This window comes from Hermetia illucens, chromosome 5 (assembly GCF_905115235.1).
Source record: "Hermetia illucens chromosome 5, iHerIll2.2.curated.20191125, whole genome shotgun sequence".
NCBI classification, from domain to species: domain Eukaryota; kingdom Metazoa; phylum Arthropoda; class Insecta; order Diptera; family Stratiomyidae; genus Hermetia; species Hermetia illucens.
Genome location: NC_051853.1, coordinates 114,851,129 through 114,875,820, shown reverse-complemented (window position 1 = coordinate 114,875,820; position 24,692 = coordinate 114,851,129). Strand labels below are relative to the sequence as shown.

Sequence of the window (24,692 nt, the reverse complement as noted above, 5' to 3'; positions counted from 1 at the left end):
CATATGCATAAAGCTGTGTAGGGCGCTGGACGTTGGATACCCCATGTGACGGTGCTCATAACAAGAACAAAGAGAGAGTGGTGGGAGGGCGCCTCCTTGATGAACACCAACAGAAGCACGGAGCGGTTTTGATACACCTTCCATACCTCGAACTTTACTTTTCGGATCGTGACAGAGCAATTTAACCCAGCCCACGAGTTCTTTTGCCACTAGTTGTTGTCGTAAAGCATACCAGTTGAGTTCGTTGGTTCGATCTAGAAATGCAGTGTAGAGGGGGGGACGCTTCTCACCGTGTTTCTTTATGGGTACGCGCACAGCGTGGATTGCGTCAGTAGTTCCGCAGTTTTTGATAAATCCGGCTTGATTTATGGTTATTTCAACGATTTCGCGAATACGGTTGTCAAGAATGCGTTCAAAAACCTTCATGGTATGGGAAAGTAACCGGATTGGACGGTAATTTGAACATTTTGCTGGAATACCTTTATTTTTCCATATTGAAACAGTGGCTCTTTCTTGCCAGTCAGATGGTATTCTTCCTTCGTGAATAACCCGATTAAAGAATTCACTGAGCCACAGTGTTGGGTTCCAGCGATGTCGTCAGGTCCTGCGGTTTTCCCCGATTTCATTCGTTTTATTGCATCCCCGACTTCAGTTGCGCTGATGGGTGGAACTGGTCCAAATGTCGTGGAAGTGGAGGATGAGCAAATTCTTCAGTTGAAATCTGCTCGAAGTATTCTCGTCATCGATCCGTTGCGGCTCGACGGTTGGTAAGCAAAGTACCGTTCTTGTCATTGTTGTGTGTTCGATATCCTGTGTACGTTCGTTACGGCTTTCAACAAGTCGATACACATCTCTTTCCCCATCCCGAATGTCCAGTTTATCGTAAAGATTTTTGTAATGATTCGCTCGGGTGCCAATAAACAGGCGTTTTTCGTCGAGAAATTTGTGGTAGAGGCGTTTCTTTGCACGGACCTTCATTTCAACATCATCATTCCAAAGCTAAGTATCTTGATTAATGTACCGCTTACCCGGCTTGGTGATCCCGAGGGTTCCAGAGGTCGCTTTATGGATTATGTCTTTCATTTGGTTCCACTATTCTTCCACATTCGTAATGGTCGGTAATCATGTGAGTGAGATCATTTCTTCTTTCTTCTCACAAAATCGTTTGATGAATCATGTATTCGTAAGTAGAAGGTCATGGGTGTCCGCAAAATCGATTATACGCTCGCCACCCTCATTGCACGCTCCGAACCCCGTTCCGCCATGGCACTTGTTACCGTCTGCCTTTTCATCCACATGACCATTAAAGTCGCCGGCAATGACATTATAGTCGTCAGCAGCCACGTGACAAGTCTTTTCATTGAGAAGTTGCCAGAAGGCATCTTTCTCGGCATCAGTTCGACCTGTCTGTGGTGCGTGCGCAGTGAAGAAGTGAATAGTACGATCAGTTGATATAATGTGAGCTTCATCAACCGATTACCAAATCATTCGACTTCTTTAACGGCATTACGGAAACCTTCTGAGATGGCAATGCCAACACCATATTGAGTGCGCGGGCTACCAAAATAGAGAAGTTTATAGCCATTTTTACCACGTTCGCGTTCAATGTCGCAGCCACAGTAGATATACTATAGGCAGTACCCTTACAAAAATGACCCCACTTGCAAATGTGCTTGCAGAAGCTTATCTGTACACATCAGAGACGCTAAACAAGGAAAAGGCATAATCTTCGTCAAATCGTAATTGTAAGAGAGAGATCGGTGAGCTTTTGCTATTCTGGTACTACGGCGTGCTCACCCATATAGCAAAAAGTTGTTTCACGTATTCACTTATACATAAGCAAAAACTTACCAATCTCACCAATACATTGGCAAGTCCGGGCGGTATGTCAAACACAGCTGATTGGGTTTTTGGTACATCTCGCTCATGCTCAAAGGCAAAACAATTTGAAATCGTGTGTACTCGCAATGATTTCCCCCTTGAGGGGCAAGGGGGGTGAGGTAGCTGTCTAGTATCTAACTGTGGTCGCAGCTTTTGGCACCAGACCATCGGGTTTTTTCTAAAGCGCAGATATCAACGTGTCTTTTCCGAAGGACTCTTGCGACTTGCTCGGTTTTTCCAGTTAAGGTACCAACATTTAGCGTGCAGATACGTATTTGTTTCGTTCGGACTAACTTGCTTACGTCTTGACGTCCATACGTCAAGAACTCTTGCCCATTTCTCGACAGGACCGAGGCCCGTCCTGCCACGTCGACTGATCATCTTGTTTGTAACGACATTGTATGCATTTTCTTGGTCGCCCTGTCGCGGGACCTGCCACCAAGAAAGATCAGGTAGGATTTAGTATAGTGGAATAAGAATACTAATGTTAATAGAATGGCGGATTTAAAAATCGCACTATTACTAACAAAGTTATAATAGGTCAAAGTTGTCGTTTCTTTGCAGATTGAAGACTATACATGTCAATATCACCCAAAAGTGGATACTGTTACATAATATATGTATATATTACGTGCTACGTACTAATGAGGCAAATGCACACTCAAATGTCTTTATATAAAAAATACACAAAATCTTTCATACCTGAAGCGTCCAGTTTCCGGTTTCCCGACTTGTTTTTTTTTATGAGGAACTTGTATTAGCATCTTAGTGTGATTTCTGAAACAGTATTTGAAAGCAGGAAGTGAAGACAGCAACTGGGCAATTTCGTAATTTATTGTCTATTGCTTGTTCGGTTCGTTATGCAAGCGAATGCGAAGGTGCTGCATGAACAGCTGCTTTTATGAGCACCTGTAACCAGGAGCAGCGAAATTTATCTTCAAAGCTAAACGCATCTCCGACACTAGTAATATGTATCTCCATTTCATTGTCAGTCAACAAGACTGCAATTTAATTTTTGTATTGCGTTATCATCATCATCATCATCAACGGCGCAACAACCGGTATCCGGTCTAGGCCTGCCTTAATAAGGAACTCCAGACATCCCGGTTTTGCGCCGAGGTCCACCAATTTGATATCTCTAAAAGCTGTCTGACGTCCTGACCTACGCCATCGCTCCATCGTAGGCAGCGTCTGACACGTCTTCTTTTTCTACCATAGTTATTGCCCTTATAGGCTTTAAGGGTGGGATCATCCTCATCCATACGGATTAAGTGACTCGGCTACCGTAATCTATTGAGCCGGATTTTATCCACAACCGGACGGTTATGGTATCACTCATAGATTTCGTCGTTATGCAGGCTACGGAATCGTCCATCCTCATGTAGAAGGCCAATAATTCTTCGGAGGATTCTTCTCTCTAACGCGGCCAAGTGTACGCAATTCTTCCTGCTAAGAACCCAAGTCTCCGAGGAATACATGAAGACTGGCAAGATCACTGTCTTGTACAGTAAGAGCTTTGACCCTATGGTGAGACGTATTGCGTTATACCGTTCACAATCCTGTGAAAGATCTTTAAACTACTCATTTCGTGATTGCGGATTTTGGTTTTTGATTAGCTTCTGTAAGATGTGCTGAGTGGGAGGCATGAATAGAGTGAGTGATGCTAAACTCTACATTTTGTGGCTATGGGGTTGATTTACTAAGAACTACTTGACTAAATTGAATGGCTCTACACTATATAAAAGCTGGATTGGCAAGTGAACAAGCAACTTGAATTTCCTTAGCCAATGAATGGTTGGTTGGTTGGTTGATACGTTCTCTTCGCAACCCACATCCCTACATACGTACACGTGATTTTATTTACCGAATGTCAACTAATTTTTACATATACAACATTAAAAGTGATTTGAGAAACCCTATTTATTGGAATGCCAGTTTATACACCTAAAATTGAAAATACTTCGCATGATTTCTAATATTTTGACAGTCAGGCAATAGTAATTTGTATCGATGACCACACTTAATGAACTGGGAAATAAATTAAACTTTTTGCATGCAATACTCACATTATGGCATATAAATGTTTACTCTATAAATAAGCATAAATCAATTCTGGAAATTCTGTGGCATGAAATTCGTGACCGGATAAACATTAACCTCCTTCGGCGGGCAGTGATTGGTTTATTCTGTATAGTTCAACACACGTGTAAATATATATCGAATTGCGCTATCTTATAAAGCCGTCTCTACATGGATGATAGAATTTGCTTCGGTAATTCCGTGAAAAGGTAGCAGCCTTTTAAGTTTTGTCATAACTATATGCACTAGTTACTCTTTTCGGTGCTATTTTAGTAACATTTGGGATTAGTAATTTCATCTGTTGAGATCTTCAGCATCGTTGTTTCATGACAGGCCTATAAACACGGCATATATTCAGGGTTATTTTTCTGTCTAAATCGTCTTTCTTCTCATATTAGCGGTGCACAGAATTAATTTAAAGCAGCCGTCAAGTGTACTGCTTCGTGTTGCCGCTGGATAGATGGACGCAAGGTTCTGTCAAAAATTTATAGATAATCAAAGCCTCATTCTAATGAAAGTCCTGGGGGGTTTAACGTGAGTATCTGCCCTGTAGGCATAATACCACGGTCCTCTTCGGACACGGATTGATTTTCGGACTACAATCAGAGCCTCGCCATGCAAACACAGCGGTCCTGGTTTATACTGAGTGCAGGCTCAGCATTCATACCAGTGGATACGAGGCCTATCTAACACCTCTGTCGCAACTAAGGGGTACGGCACCCGAGTTTTACAACGTAACTCCACGCTTGAGCTCCGAGGAGCTCTGCCCGCGATATAGGCATAACCACAACTCCCATTAGGAGGGCCAACCGCAAAGAGCCGGGCCAAGAACTCATCCTCCAGGACTTCTCCTGAAGTATATGCTCTCAGAGGGCCATCCCGGTTCCCATGGTACCAGATAACCGCCGGTGAGGCTTCGTGGCAGAGCCACTTCAGATAAGTCCCTTGCAGACTCGGGTCTGACCGCCCTCCTCGGAATCAGCCCAGCCTCATTCTAATCGTTGTAAATTGTTTGTAAATTTTTGTTCAATGTCTATCTGTCTGTCACACGAACTTCTCTCAGAAATGGCTATTCCGATTGACACGAAATTTGGTGAAAAGGTGAGAACTGTGAACGCCCACACCTGCAGCAAATTACATCTTTCTACGGCGGGTTCAGGGGGGTCCTCATACATGCAAAAGGTGGGTGTAACTTTTTTTTCCACCGAATACAGTCATGTTGGATATCAAATGAAATATCGCGATTAGTAGTAGAAGTCAATCTAAGTTTTGACATTTGTTGGAAAGGTGGCTAGTGCGGGGGGTGAAAGTGATGATTTCTTTAACGGACCCATTCTCAGAAACCTCCCAACCGTAAAAGATCATTAGGCTGCTCCTTTACGGTGTCCAACATACTATCCATATCGATATGTACTCAAATTAAGTTACCAGTGGTATATTATCATATTTTTGGTGAATTCACTAACAACCCGCCTTAAGTAATAGGATATACAATTTGCAGTAATATAGACTATAGTATTAGGCATGAGAACCTCAAGTTTGAACAAAATCGTGGACTACAATAGCTCAACATTTTTGGTTTTGGAATTTACCACAACCCAAAATACTAAATATCAATATCACACTTAAGTGAGTAGTTTGACATGCTAAATATACATATATTTATACTTGAAGCACCGAGGTTCCGATTTCCATCTTGTTTATTTTATTTAATTCATTCGTTTCAATTAAAGATTTGTGCCTTTGTGATTTGGTTACTTAGTTAAACGTTACGTGTAGTGGGTACTACATTAGGATTTTGGGCTATCAATCTATAAAATGATAGGAAATATTCTCATTTTGCTAGGGCAGAAGATTTGCTCTACAAACAGATTAACACGCAATTCTTATCACGAACCGATATATGTATATAATGTGAATATTTATATAAAGGTTGTATAGGAAAAGGGTGTGAACCCTAGTCCACTATGCATGTTCTTTCTTTTTCGCGGCACATACATATAAGTACATATTTTTTCTCTATAGAAAAAAAAGAGATTTTAAGCTGGAGACTACCTCCACACCCTGAGAATGAAAGTTGTGCGTTATGTCGAGGAGAAAATGTAAATAAAGTGTAAAGAGTCCATGCACAACAATGAACTAGATTATTCAGCAAGAATGGTGAAAGCTTGGCTGCAGCCAGTAATAATTCCCTTTTGAAATGGCTGCAAGTTCCTAGTAGGTATAAAAATAAGGGTGAATTCTGAGGAAAAGGGCAAGAATCATGATACAGCATCTCTAGTGAAGTTTGTGCTAAAATTATCGATTTGACGTCGTAGCTCCATCGCTTTCTAAGCACTTCCTGACATCTTCCAGATCAAAAGCTGCTTAAAATCAAAAGAGCTGCGACTAAATACTAACCATTTATACTTATTTTATATTTAAAGTAAGAAAGGTGTTTGGATTCTTGAGTAGCTCCAGCAATATAAATTAGAAGTGGCTTTGGCGGATTTTTTTTTTTGGGTAGGATAGGTGAATGCATTTACGCACACAGATCCCCTGCGTTTAAATAGAGCTGCTGACGAACCCCATCCCACCTTCCACAAGAAGAAAAAGTGTGGTGGGCGTCGTCCACAACTCAATCCGGAGATCGCGCCTTTCTAATCTTGTGCAGGTAAGACTGAAAACTTCCATGCCCACTTAAAAATTGGATAAGGAAATAGTCAGTCTCACTATGCTTCCGATTCAGCCACGCATCTAAGTTGCCGATGAGCCGCGCAGTCCATCTGCCTCTAGTTTCATTTTACACGAGAGCTGCCATTTGTCTAGAGTGCGTTGCCGTTCTTCGCGAGCAACCACCTCCCTCGGCTCATCTCCCTTGCGCTTGTATATGGCTTGACGCTCCTTGGCAAAAAGGGCAACGGGGATCACTCCCGCGATCACCATCACGGCCGGTTCAGAGACAGTGCGGTACGCAGACGCGACCCAAAAAGCTCACCGTCTCTGTACTTGCGCGAGACATTTACGATATAAGAGCATCAGCCCAATCTCTACGCCGTAGAGCAGGACAGACTGCGTTGAACTCATCAGGAGACGTCGCCTGCTAAACCTAGGACCCACAATGTTTGACATTGGCCTACTTAACGCCGAAACTCCAGCTGCAGCTTTGATTTGGTCAAAAAAGCTCGCCTTTGAGTCAAGAGTCAACCCGAGGTACTTTACCGCTGATTTTGATTATCGACTCGCCGAACGATATGGGACGCAGGGTCGGAATTCTCTTTTTAGTCAGAATGACTACTTCGGTTTTTTTCTAGTGCAAGGTTGAAACCATGAGTAGTCATCCATCCGCTTACCCGTCGCATCAATATGCCGAGTCTGCTTTGCGTCTGTTCGACAGTGCGTGCAGCAACAAGCGCTGCGACATCACCTGCATAGCCGACCAGGCGCGACACTTCCGAGTTTAAGTAGACTGTCATAGGTAGCGTTGCAGAGGTCCGGCCCTAGGACCTTGGCGGATTAGCAGTGGGGCAAACTGACCTTGCCAATTGAACAACACATATCAGACATTTCTTAATGAAACTTCATTGTAGTTTAATGCTGCTTTATTGGGATCGATTCTCAATCTTGATCAAACCTATCATGAGCGTTCAGCCTCACGTCGGGTGTCTTACTCTTCCGGAATTATAGCAGCTCTGAAAGTAGGCACTTTCGCTCGAAAATCCATAATTCGTAAACCATGATATTGTTGCTATTATTTCCTAAATAGAGTACAGTTCGCCAACTAAATTTACGTCCCATCACTTCGGCTTATTGAAATATGCATCAGCGCCCTTCCGGTCTCCTCGAGAAGCGTACGCTTATCTTCTACTGTTCAACACCAAGTTTTTCTATGGTTGTCCATTCGATGCCCACTCTGGAACAGTGGATTGCCCTGAATGGCATAAAATGTCGCATCCACGGGCATTTCCGCCTTCTAGTCAATAACTCTAATAGTAATTAGCCTACACAGCGACTAAGCAGAGTCACTCATACTCCGAATACGTAGTGGACACTGGTATTAACAAAGGTTTTGAGCTTTCACGCAAGAGAGGCTGTCACTTTTCACGAGTATGTTCATATAAAGAAAAAAATTTGTGACTAACCTTCGCTTCATGTTAGTATTGATGTGTTTATAATTCAATATTCTAGACCCAGCGATGCATTGAGTTGTTCATAGAAAGTCTTCTTCTCTTCTGCATCAGATGTTTCCTTTAATTTGTAACACACCATTGAGATGCTCCGTATTTTGATTGGAACCTCACGGTTAATACTGTGCCTGATACAGGTTCCCAAGACTGGAGAAACACCTTTGGGACGCAAGAAGCATTAAGTCAACACTAGCAGAGCCATTTTAGTAACATGTAATGCTTAAATCAAGCTTAAACAAATCGAGAAACTACAACTGACTACAGAACCGTTCCATTTTTATGTAACTCCACATTCAAACGGACACAGCATGCTCACCGCTTCAGGTACGAAAGGTTTTGTGTAATTCTTATGTAAGAACATATGTGTGCATAACGGTTCCAACACATAGCTCGCAGTGTAGATGCATTTAGTATGTCAGAAACATTGACTTTGCCGCGATACTAGCATACTATATATGATGTCTAAAGGTGCAGTAAATCTACACAAAGGGGATCATTTTCACCTACTATAACTTTGTTAATGATAGAAGGATTTCCAGTATCGTTCTCCGTATTATAGCACATGTTATACCATTTGAATATGCTAGGATGAACTGAAAGGAGAGGATAAATATAGATAAAGAGCAACGACCATGGGTGTCGAATTGATAGTTCAGTATGTATTCATGCACTTTTTTTCAAACTATGCATGGGTATATGTACGCACTTCTCTGGTGCGCGGAACAAATGACTATGGAAGGGATACTCAGAAGACAAAACCATAATAGAAGATGAGAGAAGGAGAAAACGTACAGTGCATGGGTTCCGAACCACAATGCAGGCGGCTTCTGGGAATAAGTAAGTGGGCTGCCGATCGTCGATATCCCTTACCGATATCCCGGGAGTGGATAATTTGCGATATGGGGAAAGGAAACAACTGGGCTACAAAAACGGTTGAAATATTCACCGCATCGATATAAGAGTTACCCAGGACCTGGAAGTTTATCAATTCAGGAGAAGTTCTTCAATCTGGAAATCGCTGCCGATCCCAAAGGCATCAAAAGATACAGCTGAAGAGGACTGTATGAAGTGATACGGCCAAAATTCAAATCCGGAATACACATAGTTTGTAGCGAAATGGCCATGAAATGCATGGCGAAAGGCAGAGTTCAGAGGTGGGTGAAGGAACTCAAGAGGAGAAGTTGAAAACTGTTGCCTCAACCATTTTAAGTCACATGTAACTGCACCGCTATCAACTAACGGCCAAACAAAAGATTACGGGAAATCAGCAAGTATGTAAACGAAAAGAAAGTGCACTGATAATTCTGAGAAATGAAACCGACAAGCGCGAGTGCCGGCTAGTGAAGCCCAAGGCGACTGATAATGGTGAATGGACCAGGGTTATGAACAAACAAATCGGGAAACCGAAAGCTGGACGTTTCAGATATGAAAGGTTTTGTGTATTTGTTATATAACGACATTTGGGTATGCATTTGCCCCATCAGTACCTAGCACGTAATATATGCATATATTATGTGAGAGTACTCACTTTTGGGGGATATTGACGTTCCCCACCTTTTAAACAAATGTCAAAATTAAGACCGGCTTCGGAAAGTACTAATTGAGAACGTCCATATGATGCCCCACTGACTATATTTGGTGAAGAAAAAATTACACATCCCTTTTACATGTACGGAGACCCCCTCTTTCGACATAAAAGGATGTGACTCACTGTATGAGCGTTCACAGTTCGCACCTTTCTACCAAATTTGGTGTCAATAGCTGAAATAGTTCATGCAATTCATCCGCTAAAAAATCCTAAATCGCCAGGAGCCGATATAATTACAGCCGAATTGGCTAAATATGGAAACGACCAGTTACACCAAGTGGTTCATCAACTTGTGCTCAAGGTATGGAATAGCGAATCAATGCCTGACGATTGGCAACGAGGCATTATCTGTCTCATACATAAAAAGGGAGATATCACACAATGAAGCAATTATAGAGGTATCACGTTGCTAAGTACCATCTATAAGATATTCTCCGCTATCTTGCTAGGCCGGATAGCCCCATATGCCCAGAACATCATTGGTCCATATCAAAGAGGCTTTACTCCAGGCAAGTCAGCAACAGATTAGATTTTCTCTCTGCGGCAAGCGATGGAAAAACTCTTGGAATATGGACACCAGTTGCACCATCTATTCATCAACTTTAAAGCCGCCTATGATAGCATAGCCAGGGTAAAACTGTACATGGCCATGAGAGAATTCGGTATCCCGACGAAATTGATAAGACTGACTCGGCTGACCCTGACCAATGTGTGAGGCCAGATAAAAGCAGCAGGATCACTCTCAAGACCATTCGACATCAACAACGATCTACGACAAAGGGATGCCCTATCATGTGTGTAATCTGGCCCTCGAGAAAGTGATCCGTGATGCTGATGTAAATGCAAGAGGTACGATCCTCTTTAAGTCCGCCCAACTACTGGCCTATGCTGAGAGGATCGTACCTCTTGCATTCACCTTAGCATCACGGATCACTTTCTCGAGGGCCAGATTAAAGAGGACGCATGATAGCGCATCCCCTTGTCGTAGACCGTTGCTGATGTCGAATGGTCTTGAGAGTGATCCTGCTGCTTTTATCTGGCCTCGCACATTGGTCAGGGTCAGCCGAGTCAGTCTTATTAATTTCGTCGGGATACCGAATTCTCTCATGACCGTGTACATCATCATATGCGGCTTTAAAGTCGATGAACAGATGGTACAACTGTTGTCCATATTCCAACAGTTTTTCCATCGGTTGCCGCAGAGAGAAAATCTGATCTGTTGCTGATTTGCCTGGAGTGAAGCCTCTTTGATATGGGCCAATGATGTTCTGGGCGTATGGGGCTATCCGGCCTACCAAGATAGTGGAGAATATCTTATAGATGGTACCCAGCAACGTGATACCTTTATAATTGCTTCATTGTGTGATATCTCCCTTTTTATGTATGAGACAGATAATGCCTCGTTGCCAATCGTCAGGCATTGATTCGCTGTCCCATACCTTGAGCACAAGTTGATGAACCGCTTGGTGTAACTGGTCGCCTCCATATTTAACCAATTCGGCTGTAATTCCATCGGCTCCTGGCGACTTATGATTTTTTAGCCGATGAATTGCACAGACTGTTTCTCCTAAACTTGGTGGTGGCAGTATTTGTCCGTCGTCTTCAGTTGGCGCGACCTCCAACTCGCCGATGTTCTGGTTGTTCAGTAGCTCATCAAAGTACTCAACCCATCGCTCTAATATGCCCATTCTGTCGGAAATCAGATTTCCCTCTTTGTCTCGGCAGGATGAGCATCGAGGTGTATAAGGCTTCATCCTGCTGACTTGTTGGTAAAACTTGCGCGCCTGGTGCGGTTGCTCCCTGTACTTTTCTAGTTAACAGACTTGTTGGTTCTCCCAGGCTTCCTTTTTCCGTTTGTGAAGTCGCTTCTCCGCTCGACGGAGTTCGTGATAAGTCTCTGCGCGTGCCCGCGTTGAGAATGCAACATTACTCGGTATGCGGCATTCTTCCGTTCCGTTGCTAACTTACATTCATCGTCAAACCAGCCGTTCCGACTCATATTGCGGCTGGGGCTAAGTATGTTTGTGGTCGTATCCATGATAACGTTCTTCAGGTGATTGTGAAGATCATTTGTTGATGCTTCATCTCCAGGTCCTCTGTTGACTGCGGTTATTGCGGCATCCATTTCCCTCTTATAGGTGTCGCGGAGGGTTGTGTTGTGGATGGCTTCAGTGTTCACTCTCACCTCATTGTCAGAGGGGATTCTAGGTGGTATTGTTATTCGAGCTCGGAGCACCATGCCAACGGGATAGTGATCCGAGTCTATATTGGCCCCCCTATATGTGCTGCCATTCATCAAGGCTGAGAGGTGGCGGCGTTCGATCAACACGTGGTCAATTTGGTTGAAAGTGGTCCCGTGTGGAGAGGTCCACGTATGTTTGTGGACCACTTTCCGCGCAAACCAGGTACTTCCAACAACCATTTCGTGTGACCCTGCTAATTGAATAGTCCGCAGTCCGTTATCATTTGTTTTTTCGTGTAAGCTATGGGAGCCAACGTATCGCCTGAATACTGGCTCCTTCCCTACTTGGCTGTTAAAATCCCCAAGTATGATTTTAATATCATATCTGGGACAGGCTTCGAGGGTTTGTTCTACTGCCTCGTAGAAGGTATCCTTCTCCGACTCTGCAGTCTCCTCTGTAGGGGCGTGAACGTTTAGGAGGCTTATATTTCTAAACTTGCCTCGCAAACGCAGAGTGCAAAGCCGTTCACTTATATTTTCGGCTAACTGCTCATCAGCTTCATCTCTGTACAGGGAGCGCACGTTCCATGAGAAAATGCGCAAATCGTTATTCCGTTGTCGTTGCCGGGTCCGTCGTTTTAAAATCCGTCCTGTCCGAGGCTCCTGTTGTGGCTTTGTAACAAGTTGTTTTCCGTTTAGGGTTGTCAGTCCTACCCAACCCCCAACCTGGAGGACCAGTTGGTACAATTTGTCCCGTTTTTAAGCGCGGGAGACTCGCCTTCATTCTGTATTGATGAATTGAAATGCAATGATGACGTCATACAGATTGTAGAATATTCACAAAAGATGGCAAAGTTTCACCCCCTATAACTTTGTTAATAATAGTTGGATTTTCTTCAAACTTGACAAACTTGTGCAATATGTTCTTCATTGCACCTGTGCCACCATATACTTCTATGGTGAACATAAGGGGGGTTGCCGGGTAAATTTCTAAAATGTGGAAATATACTATTAACATGATAATAATCGTTGGCGCAACAATCCATATTGGATCAGGGCCTTGAAGTGTGTTAGAACACTTCATTCAAGACCGTAACAGTACACTACAGTAGACTGTAGGAGGCAATGTGGTCAGCATTGCGCTCATCCGAGATTATTACCCCGATTTGACTCAGGTACTCATTCACAGCTGAGTCGACTGGTATTCGACGTCAAATCCCGATACAAATTCCACTGGCGCCAGTGAGATTTGAACCGCGACCTTCCGTACGACAGCCTTGTGCTCTAACCACTCAGCTATCCGGACACTAATAATATACTTTTGCTAACTTTATTTGTGCGGATATCGGAACCGGAGTATTTTGAGGCCTAGATTTCGTAGAGGTGCACCACTGTGATTTTTTTTCAGATTTTTCGATTGGATAGGTTCTGAGAACGAGACCTGTTACACTTTTTGGGGGTCATATTTTGAGCCCTCACTCCCCTATGTTTCACCCAATATCAAATATGGAACCAGTTTCGAAAAGTACTAATTGAGCCCTTTTATTTGATACCCCACATGGCCATGAGGAGCCCTCCTTAAACTCAACACAAAATGGCGTCCCTTACTGCATGTAAAGGGAACAACAGATCACATAGTTTTAGCAATTTTCGTGACAATTGGTCAAGCGGTTTCCGAATAAATCGGGTGTGACAGACAGACAGACAGATGGACAGACAAACATCGTAACCCTGGATTTGAGAAATGCATTCAATTCGACCAATTGGAATCTAATACGGAAATCTTTAGCGAAGGTTGGTATTTTCGCCTAACTCGCTGCTAGCTTCGATAGTTATTTAACTGAAAGGAGGCTCTGGTATGACACCGATGACGGACCCCAGGAATACGTTGTTTTCCGCGGGTGCTCCGCAGGGGCTCCGTACTGGGCCCACTACTGTGGAACATCATGTACAACGATGTACTTAATCTTCCTCTTCCGAGGGAACCCACAGTGGTTGAAAAGTAAGGGTGTAAACGTGGAGGAGAAGGGGTGAAGATTGTGTATTATCATTCATTTTTACGATTGTAATGAAACCTCAAGAAATAATGCACATGTACCCGAGGGCGGTACACTACAATGGTATGGCAAAAGTCTTACCAGGGGTAAACCCGGAAGCATAAATACGTCATCAAACTCAAGGCAGAGTTGAGTTACACTATCTCTATCCTCATTATTGAGTTTGCTTCTTCAGTTTTGCTGTCCTGTCCTATTTATATGGTTTCGCCCCTGAATTATGAAGCCTATAATCCGTCAACGGCCTGAATTCAGGCTTGAATTGATAAATTCTTATGCCGTTCTCATTTACCTCACTCTCATTTTTCACCACAGCGTTACCTGAAAGGACACCTGGCATCACCTCCTGTCGCAGACAAGCTTTACTATCCTTGAATGACACGGGCAGTTCCACAATTCTTCTTCCCTTGCGCCCAATACAGTTACTCCAGGATCATCTCCAACATTTCGACTTTTGGCGCTAAAGCTCCCTTCTAGTATCCTGTTTATATCAGCATTTTCAACATCTGCATCGTTTTTCCCAAAGTCCATTCATCAATATCCTGAATCCGATACAACTTCGTCAAACAAGCTCATCAGTTCTTTATCATCTTTACAAACTTCCTTCTGAAACAACATCTTGAAGATATAGGATTGAAAATATTGTTCATCTATTTTTTGCATCATTTCGACATTTCGGTCTTTGATTCTTTCTCCCATTAATCTTACAAAATTTTATGACTCTCAATAATAATAAGTAACGTATGTTTTTCTTTTCAGGTAAGTCATTTGTTACGAAAATAGTAATTAACAAGTAAGTTGCTCAGGAAAACATAAATACTTTTAAATAATTTATTCCAAAGTTTGAGGTTATTTATTTGAGAAAAGTGAATCAAGCTTTAAAAGCTCGCCAGCAGTTTTTCCACAACTACTAACTTTAGTCGGAAAAAATATGAAAAGTAATAGCTCAATCTTTTCCATCATTGTAAAATGGTAAAATCCATAGGGAGGAACTTTCCTACATATCCCAAGCACTACAGAAATTTTACCAGAATGGTGGCAGGTACTGAGCCCACAAACAGCTTCAATTGACACTACTTGCCCTCATTGCAACGAGACATTATTTACGTGGATTATATGATATTTGAAAGGAGAACAACGGGAAATGTTCAACATTTGCCTAATCACCATCGTAACATCCTTTACTTTCTGAAGGATTCTTAAGAGAAGTCAAACAACTTCACGAGTTCCACTTCAAGATAACATACTGCGTACATATTTCAGCTTCGCCTTGATACCGAGAATTCGCTAATTAAAGCACGTGCGTGAGACTAAAATACCAACCCACGTCCTCAAAACTCCACCAATCCATAACCAAGAGGAGTTACGGCAAACTTTTCCTTTTAAATTGTTACAATTTATCGTTTTCAAATCCGCTCTGTTTATCGACCTTGCAGCACTAACCATTTTGGGGTATAATGGTGGAAATGGTGGCAAAGCATAAGCAACATCTAAGGTGAGAGCAAATCGATGCTTTTCTTATATTACCGGGTGGAACGAAGAGAAGGAATGCACCAGGCCTCTGAGTGCTTGTCACAACTATTTGTCCATACACCCCCGTCGAGTCGTGAGAACGGCCTTGCATTGGTCGGGTCAGGGACTGCAGAGGTGCCACCGCTGCGTGAATGCGCAGCAGAAGTGAGCGAACAGCAAGATTTGAGCCACATAATTCTGCATCAGCCATCCGTGTGTCGTCTTGTGCTCGTAACTGGAGATTCTTGAGCATCGTTCGATACCTCCACCTCTCCCAATTTAGACTATTTGACGAGGAACCGCTTCGTGGCATTGTCCACTGAATGATTGGGCACAATGGTTTTGGGGAATCTGCGCTGGTGGGTCCGCAATTAACAGGGAGCATGCTGCTCCAAGCCACATGGTTCACTTGTAATTGGCTGGTGGAGAACAGTGTGTTTGTAATTCGGCGAGAAATTGTACCTACATTGTCGTAGTGAATTGTACAAATTCCTGTACTGTACTATCTACCTCTTTAGCCATTGATGTATACATGTTTTCATCGAATATAGTCATATGGGGTATCAAATAGAAGACGTTCATCAGTATTTTTTCAAGATGTTACTCGTTAATATTATTATTAATTGCAAAATCAACTCAAATCAAGAAACCATTCTCAAAAATCGCAAAAAAAAATGAGAAAATCCTGGCAAAATAATCACTTAGGCTACCAAAATATTCTTTGGTTCGATATCCGTTCAATTTTCAAATGATTAGAGTTATTCAATTATCGCCTAATCTTTAGCTTGTATTATTAAAACATTAACTTCTATAAAATAATTAAAACTTGCTTTTTCTATTCGCTAGTGTTATTTATTGGTCATGTAAATCCCGATATTTCGCGAACCACTTGTCCCCATCATCAGTACTTATCGCATCGGGTCATACTATACGGCGTACAAGTGTCTCTTTGACAGTGTTGTGTCAGTCTCAAGTTATAGTTCGTCAAAAATGGAGTCCACCAAGCAAGAAATTCGTCATATTTTACGTTTCTACTACTTGACAGGTAAAAATTCATAAGGCGGCCGAAAAAATTTGCGAAGTTTATGGGCCCGATATTGTAACGATTTGCGCAGCACAGCGTTGGTTCGATGGTGTAGTTGATGTCGAAGATATACCCCGTACTGGTAGGCCAATCGTCGTAAAAACCGATAAAATTGTCGAAATCATCCAAATAGACCGGCATGTGAGCGTTCGCTTGATTGGCCAGGAACTGGGTATGGACCATAAAACCGTTAGGAACCATTTGCAGAAGATTGGATTGCCAAAAAATTTGGATGTTTGGGTGCCACACGAGATGCCGCAAAAAAATCTCTTGGGCCGAATCAACGTCTGCGATGCACAGATGAAACGGAACGAATTCGACCCATTTCTGAAGCGGATGGTGACTGGTGATGAAAAGTGGATCACGTACGAAAGTGTCAAGCGAGAAAGATCGTGATCGAAGCGCGGCTAGCCGACATAAACCATCGCCAAGCCCGGATTGACGGCCAGGAAGGTTTTGCTTTGTATTTGGTGGGATTGGATGGAAATCATCCACTATGAGCTACTCAACTATGGCCCGACTCTCAATTCGGTCCTCTACTGTGAGCAACTCGACCGTTTGAAGCAGGCGATTAACAAGAAACGGCCACAATTGGTCAATAGGAATGGTGCTGTATTCCACCAGGACAACGTTCGGCCTCACACATCTTTGAACACCCGCCAAAAATTACGGGAGCTCGGATGGGATGTCTTATCAGACCCACCGTATAGTACGGACTTGGCACCAAGTGATTACCATCTTTTCCGGTCCATGCAAAACGCTCTTTGTGCTAGTAAGTTAGCCTCAAAGGAGGGTTGCGAAAACTGGCTGTCTGAGTTTTTTGCAAATAAAGAGGGGGTTTTATAAGGGGGGATAATGATAATATTGCCTTCTAAATGGGAACAAGTTTACGAACAAAACGGCGCATATTTGACTTAAATCGGATAATTCTAAGTATGTTAAATAAAGCGTCAAATTTCGATCACAAATACGACATTACTTTTTCCCCAACCCAATATATACTAATATTGACATATTGATTGCACTTCATAAGTTTTTCCAAATTAGAGGCTTTTCACAACTGACTATTTGCATCGATTCTTGCCTCAAAAGTACCCTAAACAACTAAAACTGCATATGTTATTTCCCTTTTTCAAGAGCTAATTGTACTGTAAGAGCTATCCAAATGGATAATTACACAGTCTCCCGAGCAACTAACATTGTCGACTTCTTCTCTATTACCAATAAGTTCATCGTCACAAGATGCTCTTCTACCGAGGACATAACGCTCTCAAAATCAAACTTATCTTCCAGAAATACATGTACTGTATGGGCATTTAGATTTCGTGACATTTTTGTTTCAAATTAATGAAAAAAAAACAAAAATAATATTTATACATTCAAATTAAAAAAATGTACATAACCAGTGTAGTGCGTCCATTTGGACCCCAAACCTTCTAGCAAAGACTAATAGTTCTACGTTCGGCAACCACCGCAGCACGTAGTAAGTCATTAGCATTACTTAGAGGAGGGCGCGCGTAAGTTGAAAAATATAAATATTATATTAATATATAAATATTAAACAATATTTCCATTCTAACATCTCACGCTAGATAGTGGAAATCGAAAACCCAGTGGTATAGTAAATCTTCTCTGAGCCCACCATCTACTAATGGCTGGTCGCAATAATTTGAAAAGCAAAAAGTGAACTACAATATTAATAGTCGTCACACTTCGGTTTTGTGTATTTCAATTTACTCATTTTAGTATGATACTGACATTCAAAGTAGAATGTAGGAAATTTGCACAAAAGTGACAATTTTGAACTATTATAACTTTGCTAGTAATAGTGCGATTTTTAGTGTTATACTCCATAGTATAGACTATATGACAGCAAAAGTTGATGATTCTAGAAAAAATTCAAGAGGGATCTCAGCCAATTTTCAGAAAATATAATAACTCTGGTAATGTACTGTAATTAACTTTATACCAGCAGGTATCGGTATGGATAGTATTTTGGGGCCTAGATACCATGAGCACCACCATATTTTTTTCCAGATATTTGGGTTGGATAGTTTCTGAGACTGGGCTTTGAAGTAACTGACCCTTTTCGGACCCCCGCACTGCTCTCTCTTGCACCCAATGTCAAGAATAATATCGGTTTTGCAAAGTACTTATCGATGTTGTTCTTTTGATACCCTACACAACTATACTTGGTGAAAAAAGTTTATGCCCCCTGTTTGCATGTATGAGAGTAGCAGGAGTAACCCATTCTGAGCCATAAAATGTGACAGACAGGCAAATAGACTCACGGACAGACAGATAGTAAACCAATTGTTTGACACAAAACCTTAAAAACATAAAAACTGCTCTAGCTGAACAAATGTGAATATTTACATTATGAGCAGATTCAAATATATGGAAAAGCGCGTAGTCTTCATTTCAAGGAATGAGAAGCATACGTCTCGCTTCGAATGGAGAAAAAATGTACCTCATTAGCAGCAAACGGATTTTTTTTGCTATTTCTGAAAAAACTAACTTTTTTGAGTTACGGCACTTTTGTCGCAAGTGTGTGATATGTACACATGAGTATGGGGTAACAAACAATGTTTGTTTAGGATGAGCTTAGTATTCATCTCGCTGGGGGCAGAGGAATTTGTTATCGTGATTGGATGTCGGACACCAGTCGACTCAGTTGTGAATTAGTATCTGAGTCAAATCAGGGTAATAATCTCGGGCGAGCGCAATGCTGACCACATTGCCTCCCACAGTGTGCTGTGGTGTACCGTTACGGTCTTTAATGAAGTGCTCTAACACACTTCAAGGCCTTGATCCAATATGGATTGTTGCGCCAACGATTATTATTATTATTAGTATTTATATCTTTAATATGTATATACATCCGAAAGTTTGGAAATATATGAAGGAATATTTCAAATTAAGAGCTATCTGCAAAAAGGAAAATGTGCATAGAAGGTTTTCACACAGAATGAACACAAAACCTTTCTACCTTTCCCTGAGTATAATCTACAACAAAAGTCTTGATGAATGCTACTTTCCCCGTCTCTGGAAAGAGGCCCTTATCATTCCTATCCTCAAGAGCGGAGACCCTTCCCTTGCTGTGAACTGCCGCCCCATTTCGCTTCTCTCCTCTTGCCCCAAAACCCTAGAAAGATACGTGAACGACTGGTTGACCGCGCGCTTCGGTCACCTCATTGTCAAAGAGCAGCATGGTTTCGTGAAACATAGATCAACGGCTTCAAATCTTCTGGTCTTTACCAACTTTGTTATTTATACCGATTTCTCCAAAGCCTTTGATACCGTTGACCATAACATTCTCTTCCCCAAACATTCATTACTAGACTTCCCTCCCTCAGTCATCTCCTGGCTTTCCTCCTATCTCTCATACTGTTCCTGCAAAGTTTCTTTTCATGGTCGCTCATCTGGTTCATTCTCTCCTTCCTCTGGTGTTCCCCAAGGCTCTATACTTGGCCCCTACTCTTCCTGTTTTTTATCAATGACCTCGCCTCCATCCTCATCTGCCCGTATTTGCTTTACGCAGACAACCTTAAATTGTTTGCCTCTGTTTCGTCTCCGTAGGACTGTGCTCTGTTACCGTCCAAGCTTGATAATTTAGTCCGTTGGTGTTCGGTCAACAAACTAATACTGAATGTCAACAAGTGCCACTGGATGCGCAATTCCCTTAAACCTTCCTCAACATCCTTTTCCTATTTTCTCAGTGGACAATTCCTTTCACTGCTAACCTCCTTCAAAGACCTGGGTGTAATATTCGTCGATAAACTTCGTTTCAATTCCCACTTCGTTGACATCATCAATAGAGCTTCCAAAATGTCTGGTTTTATCTAATGTTCCTCCTCCGAATTTACCTCAATCCAGCTCACCTTAACACTCTTCAATTCCCTTGTTAGAAACATCCCTACCGCATCTATGACTGCCACGCTCTTGAAGCTGTACAACACAAATTCACCAGGATCCTCTTTTACAAAAAGAACCTTCGACGGGTTGATTATCCGTCCCGACTCCGCACCCTCAATATCCCCTCCCTACAGCAACGCCGTATCTTCCTTGATATGTGTACTCTTCTCAAACTCTGCAATTGTCTTATGGACTACTCCGCCAACTCGGGTATTACTTCCCGTATCGCCTCGTCTCATAACACACGTAGTGCGCACATTTTTTATGTACCCTTTGCGATCCCGAGGACTTGCCGGTCCTACAATGCCCTACAGCTTGGGTCCTTTGACTCTATCTCTCTCTCTAGCTTTAAGCGTAAAATAAGCCATTCACTTGCTCCTCCCTCTGAGGACAATATGTAATAAGGAAATTGCTTTCTGTGTATTGTCCTCATTAAATAAATAAATAAATACCTGTAGCACCCAACCTCCGGTATTCTGACTTGTTTAATACTAACGAATTGTAGTTCAATTAAATATCTTTTGTTTATCGAATCAACATATGGTTTCCAGATTCGTCTTTGAAAAGACATATACTGTCGTAATCACCGAAAGAGAAGAATGGTCGACAAGTGGCCATGAGTCTTTTCAGATTGCAGACCTAATAATCTTCACCGACGGGTCAGTCACGGAGGATGGATCGGGTGCAGATGTGTTCTCGGAGAATCCGATTATAGAACTGGCCCGACCCCTCGGAAAAATGACGGCCATATTCTAGGCGGAGATATATGCCATTTCATTGGCAGCAGAAAAATGTCTGCGAAATGGAGGGGTCGCACCATTCGAATTTGTTCCGACAGTCGGACAGCATTATCGGCACTAAATGGCAACAACATATCAAGCCAGTTGGTGTGGAGTTGTCATCAGGTGCTGCTGAAACTTGGCCGACTGAACGAAACATTCCTGATGTGGGTGCCGGGGCACTCTAACATCGCCGGTAATGAGGAGGCTGATAGACTGGTTCGCCGAGGGTCTGGATCCACAATGGTGGGGCCAGAACCAGCTCTTGGAATCCGACCATCTACTGTCAAGTCTACTCTGAAGGGTGAAATTGCAAGGATTCACGCAGCCGAGTGGAGAAATTTGGACTCTTGCCGGCAAGCGAAAATCCTTGTGAAGGAGCCTAGGGCCACTAGAGCGGCATTTTTGTTGTCCCTTAAGAAGTGGGACATGGAAACCCTAGTAGGGCTTTTGACGGGACACTGCCCCTTAAACTACCATATGGAAAAGATTGGGGTAGTGGAGGAGACTGCTCTGCACTTTTTATGCAGCTGCCCGGCATCCTCAGATCTCAGACGAAGACACCTTGGCAAGGTTTTCTTCAATGAAGAATCTGCACACTCTCTGCCTCTTGAGAATGTTCTTAGATTCGCTAAAGCCTGCGAACACCGTAGGCGGGAAGCCATTGAATAGGCAACTTACGGGGATAGTACAATGGGCCCAATAACGGCCTGAGTGCTCGGAGCTGCGGCTCCCCCCAGTTAACTAAACTAACTAACTAAGCTACTGGTCTATCAATTTTAGGCTTAACTACAAATAGAAGACAATATTTAACCTCTTATTCTGTTGAATCTGGAAAGGAAGTGGACATGAAATGCATCTTAGGAAATCCTCAGTTTGAGCATCAGGACTGTCGTTTAGATTTTGTCTGCTGGAGTTGCCGTCATGCTTGAGGACTGTTCGGAGAATCCCAAAAGTCTTCTGCTACGATTCTGGGCTCCCGAATAGGCGCAAGCCCTTATGTGCAAAGTGACGAGTTTCCGACCCCAGCTTCAGTCATCAGGACATTCCTCTGTTGGACGCATGTAACTGCGAAGACGTCCTGCAACCTAACTCCGAAAGTTGCCGTGTTGAAATAGTCGGATAATTTGACACATGACATACCTGGATTTTACCAACCACTCTCTGGTTCTAGGACACCGATGCTTTCGGTTCTGCGGCCGTTACACCTGAGATTGAAAGAATACCAAGCAGCTAGAAAACCAACGGACGACGACGCAAAACCGTGCTCAACCCTTCGCTTACGCCATTATTGGCGCCAAATAATGCGTAACCGTTTTTACTAATCTACTGCTCTGCCGTTCTCACAAATAGGTCCAATAATGATGATGCAGATGTCATAGTCTTGCATGAACATGCCTCAGGACTAACTGATACCGGAACCACCATAAATTTTTTGGCTTCGGATTTCGGCCGGAAAGTGGGAGAGATTACACATCGACCTCGGGATAGCTAACGGGACTAGCTACTCGACAGTAGGCAGAGTGTCAGCTGTCTGTCGTTCCTCCTTGTCCCGTCGTTAACCCAACATTTATACCTCGGTGCTGATTTTGTGTGCAAGTTCGGATTTTCGCAGAACTTATTTGCACGTTCAGTTTGTTCAATAGACAATGTTGAGAATGTCCACCAACACCGCCGTAGGCAATTTTACGTCTTTCGGTCGAAGAACTTAGGACGTACACACGCTATCAATGTCGGCAATAATAAATCGAGATTTTTTTCATTTTCGTATAATATCGACGACTCATTCCTCCTTAGCCTGTGTAGACTGTCCAGGAGACGGTGATTTCTGAAGACTGCATATGTTCCATGCATCGTTCACTTCACTGTTTTTGTGCCGTGACTGAATAATGCTCCAAAATATCTCCGTTCCTCGGTGGAGTATCTTGCGGATTCCTAAATCCCTTAACTAAAGCAAATCATGCGTGCATGGACTTTACTGTCATACAAGATGACCTGGAACGGAGTTTTAGTACAATCCTACCAAAAGCAGCATTCGTGAGGCCCGGCTGCCTGCAATGTACGCAGTGGCAATGCCCGCTCATGGCTCGGGGAAAGCAGTGGAGCGATGGTTCGGCGCTTTGCGAAAAGCTCCCCACGCGGCGGGCGGCTTGTAACTTGCAAACTTGAACGTGAACTTCATTGTACGGCGCGCCACGAAATCCACGGAGCGCCCAGCCAGCGCCGCCATCAGTTCACCACAGTTTTGTTCTAGTGCGGGTCGCATCGTGTGTGACACCGCCACCCACTTCAGCTCACCTGGGCTCTGAGATTCAGAAGCAGATTGGGTTGTTAAGATTAAGATTAACGCGTTGCTCGTAAGCGGAGCGCTGAAACTACTAGGGCCAGTTGGCGCGCGCTCTTCACAGCCAGAACGCAGATCCGTGCTCTGCCTCCTGCAACCCCTGGTTGGAGATACATATCTTCTCCGGTGCCCCAATTTATGATCTAATTTAAAGTAAGAACCCCAGCTGGCTCGCTACATACGTGCAGCGAGTGAGCCACTTCTGATTTGGAGCGGTGCATTCGTGAAAATAATAATAGGCAGTGAGCAAGCGGTCCGGTCCTTGCAATTTGCTGGCAAGTGTGGCGGGAAAGTAATTTGAATTTGAAATCTTTCTGAACAGGTGCTTAGCAAGGACACTGAAAAAGCGGATCCGCTCTGTAAGTCGCGAGTGAGCCAAGTTGTTCTGAGGCATGTGCTTGTGAATAAAATTGGAAAAATTGTGGTCAAATTTTATTGTCTTCGACGTCACCTCGTTGTTTTGCTCGCAACCGCACAGCGTCGAACGTGAGTGATCTTGAAGTGAAATTTTAGATTTTGGATAGTTCCTAGCGGAGAGCGGAAAAATATTTTTGGATACGAATATCGTAAAAGCCCAGGGATATTGGCGGGTTGTTCAACGCAATACCTGGTGAGTAGCCCAGTTTTTGGTTTAGCCTCCCAACTTACCAGAGGCAGTCTAAATATTTTCGCGGTATGGACGGTTGACGCTGTTTCGACACTTCTCCACTTCACAAAACTGTCTTGCGTCTAAATATTTCCCAGTGACCCGGCAGTTTGTTGGGGCGGTCTCCCCTTGCCGAAAACCAATAAGAAGCGAGAGCTATGTTACATCACTTGCAGTTTCCCGGTCCCTAGCTCTTTTCGGGAGCCTTCTCTGCCAGGGCTGCATTTACACTTATACTTATGCAATTTTGCATAATTACGAATACGTGCAAAACATTCTGAATTTGAAAAATAATATGGATTTGGACGCAGCTTCCTACGATAAGTAAACAACTTAAGTAAAAATCCTGACGTTATATCCGGTGCTATCAACTTTTCTGATCCAATTCACAAAGCAGTAGCTTCCGTGTAATCCGAACGACACAGGATAATCCTTTTTCACTTTTCCGAAGAATGCGTAGGA

At 43.0% G+C, this 24,692-nt stretch overlaps 1 protein-coding gene across 9 annotated transcripts in view; it reads left to right on the top strand.

The window, feature by feature from the left end:
- LOC119657797 (cAMP-specific 3',5'-cyclic phosphodiesterase) overlaps positions 1 to 24,692 on the top strand; it is a 636,985-nt gene that overhangs the window by 301,810 nt on the left and 310,483 nt on the right. For 4 of the 9 annotated variants that reach the window (XM_038064886.1, XM_038064884.1, XM_038064883.1 and 1 more), the window contains exon 1: positions 23,442 to 24,194. The exons of 2 other annotated variants lie outside the window; for them this stretch is intronic. The gene's annotated coding sequence lies outside the window, so the exon portion shown is untranslated. Of the gene's footprint in view, positions 1 to 23,439; positions 24,195 to 24,692 lie in introns of those variants that run through there. 3 more of the 9 variants (XM_038064891.1, XM_038064882.1, XM_038064885.1) reach the window with 3 other exon arrangements.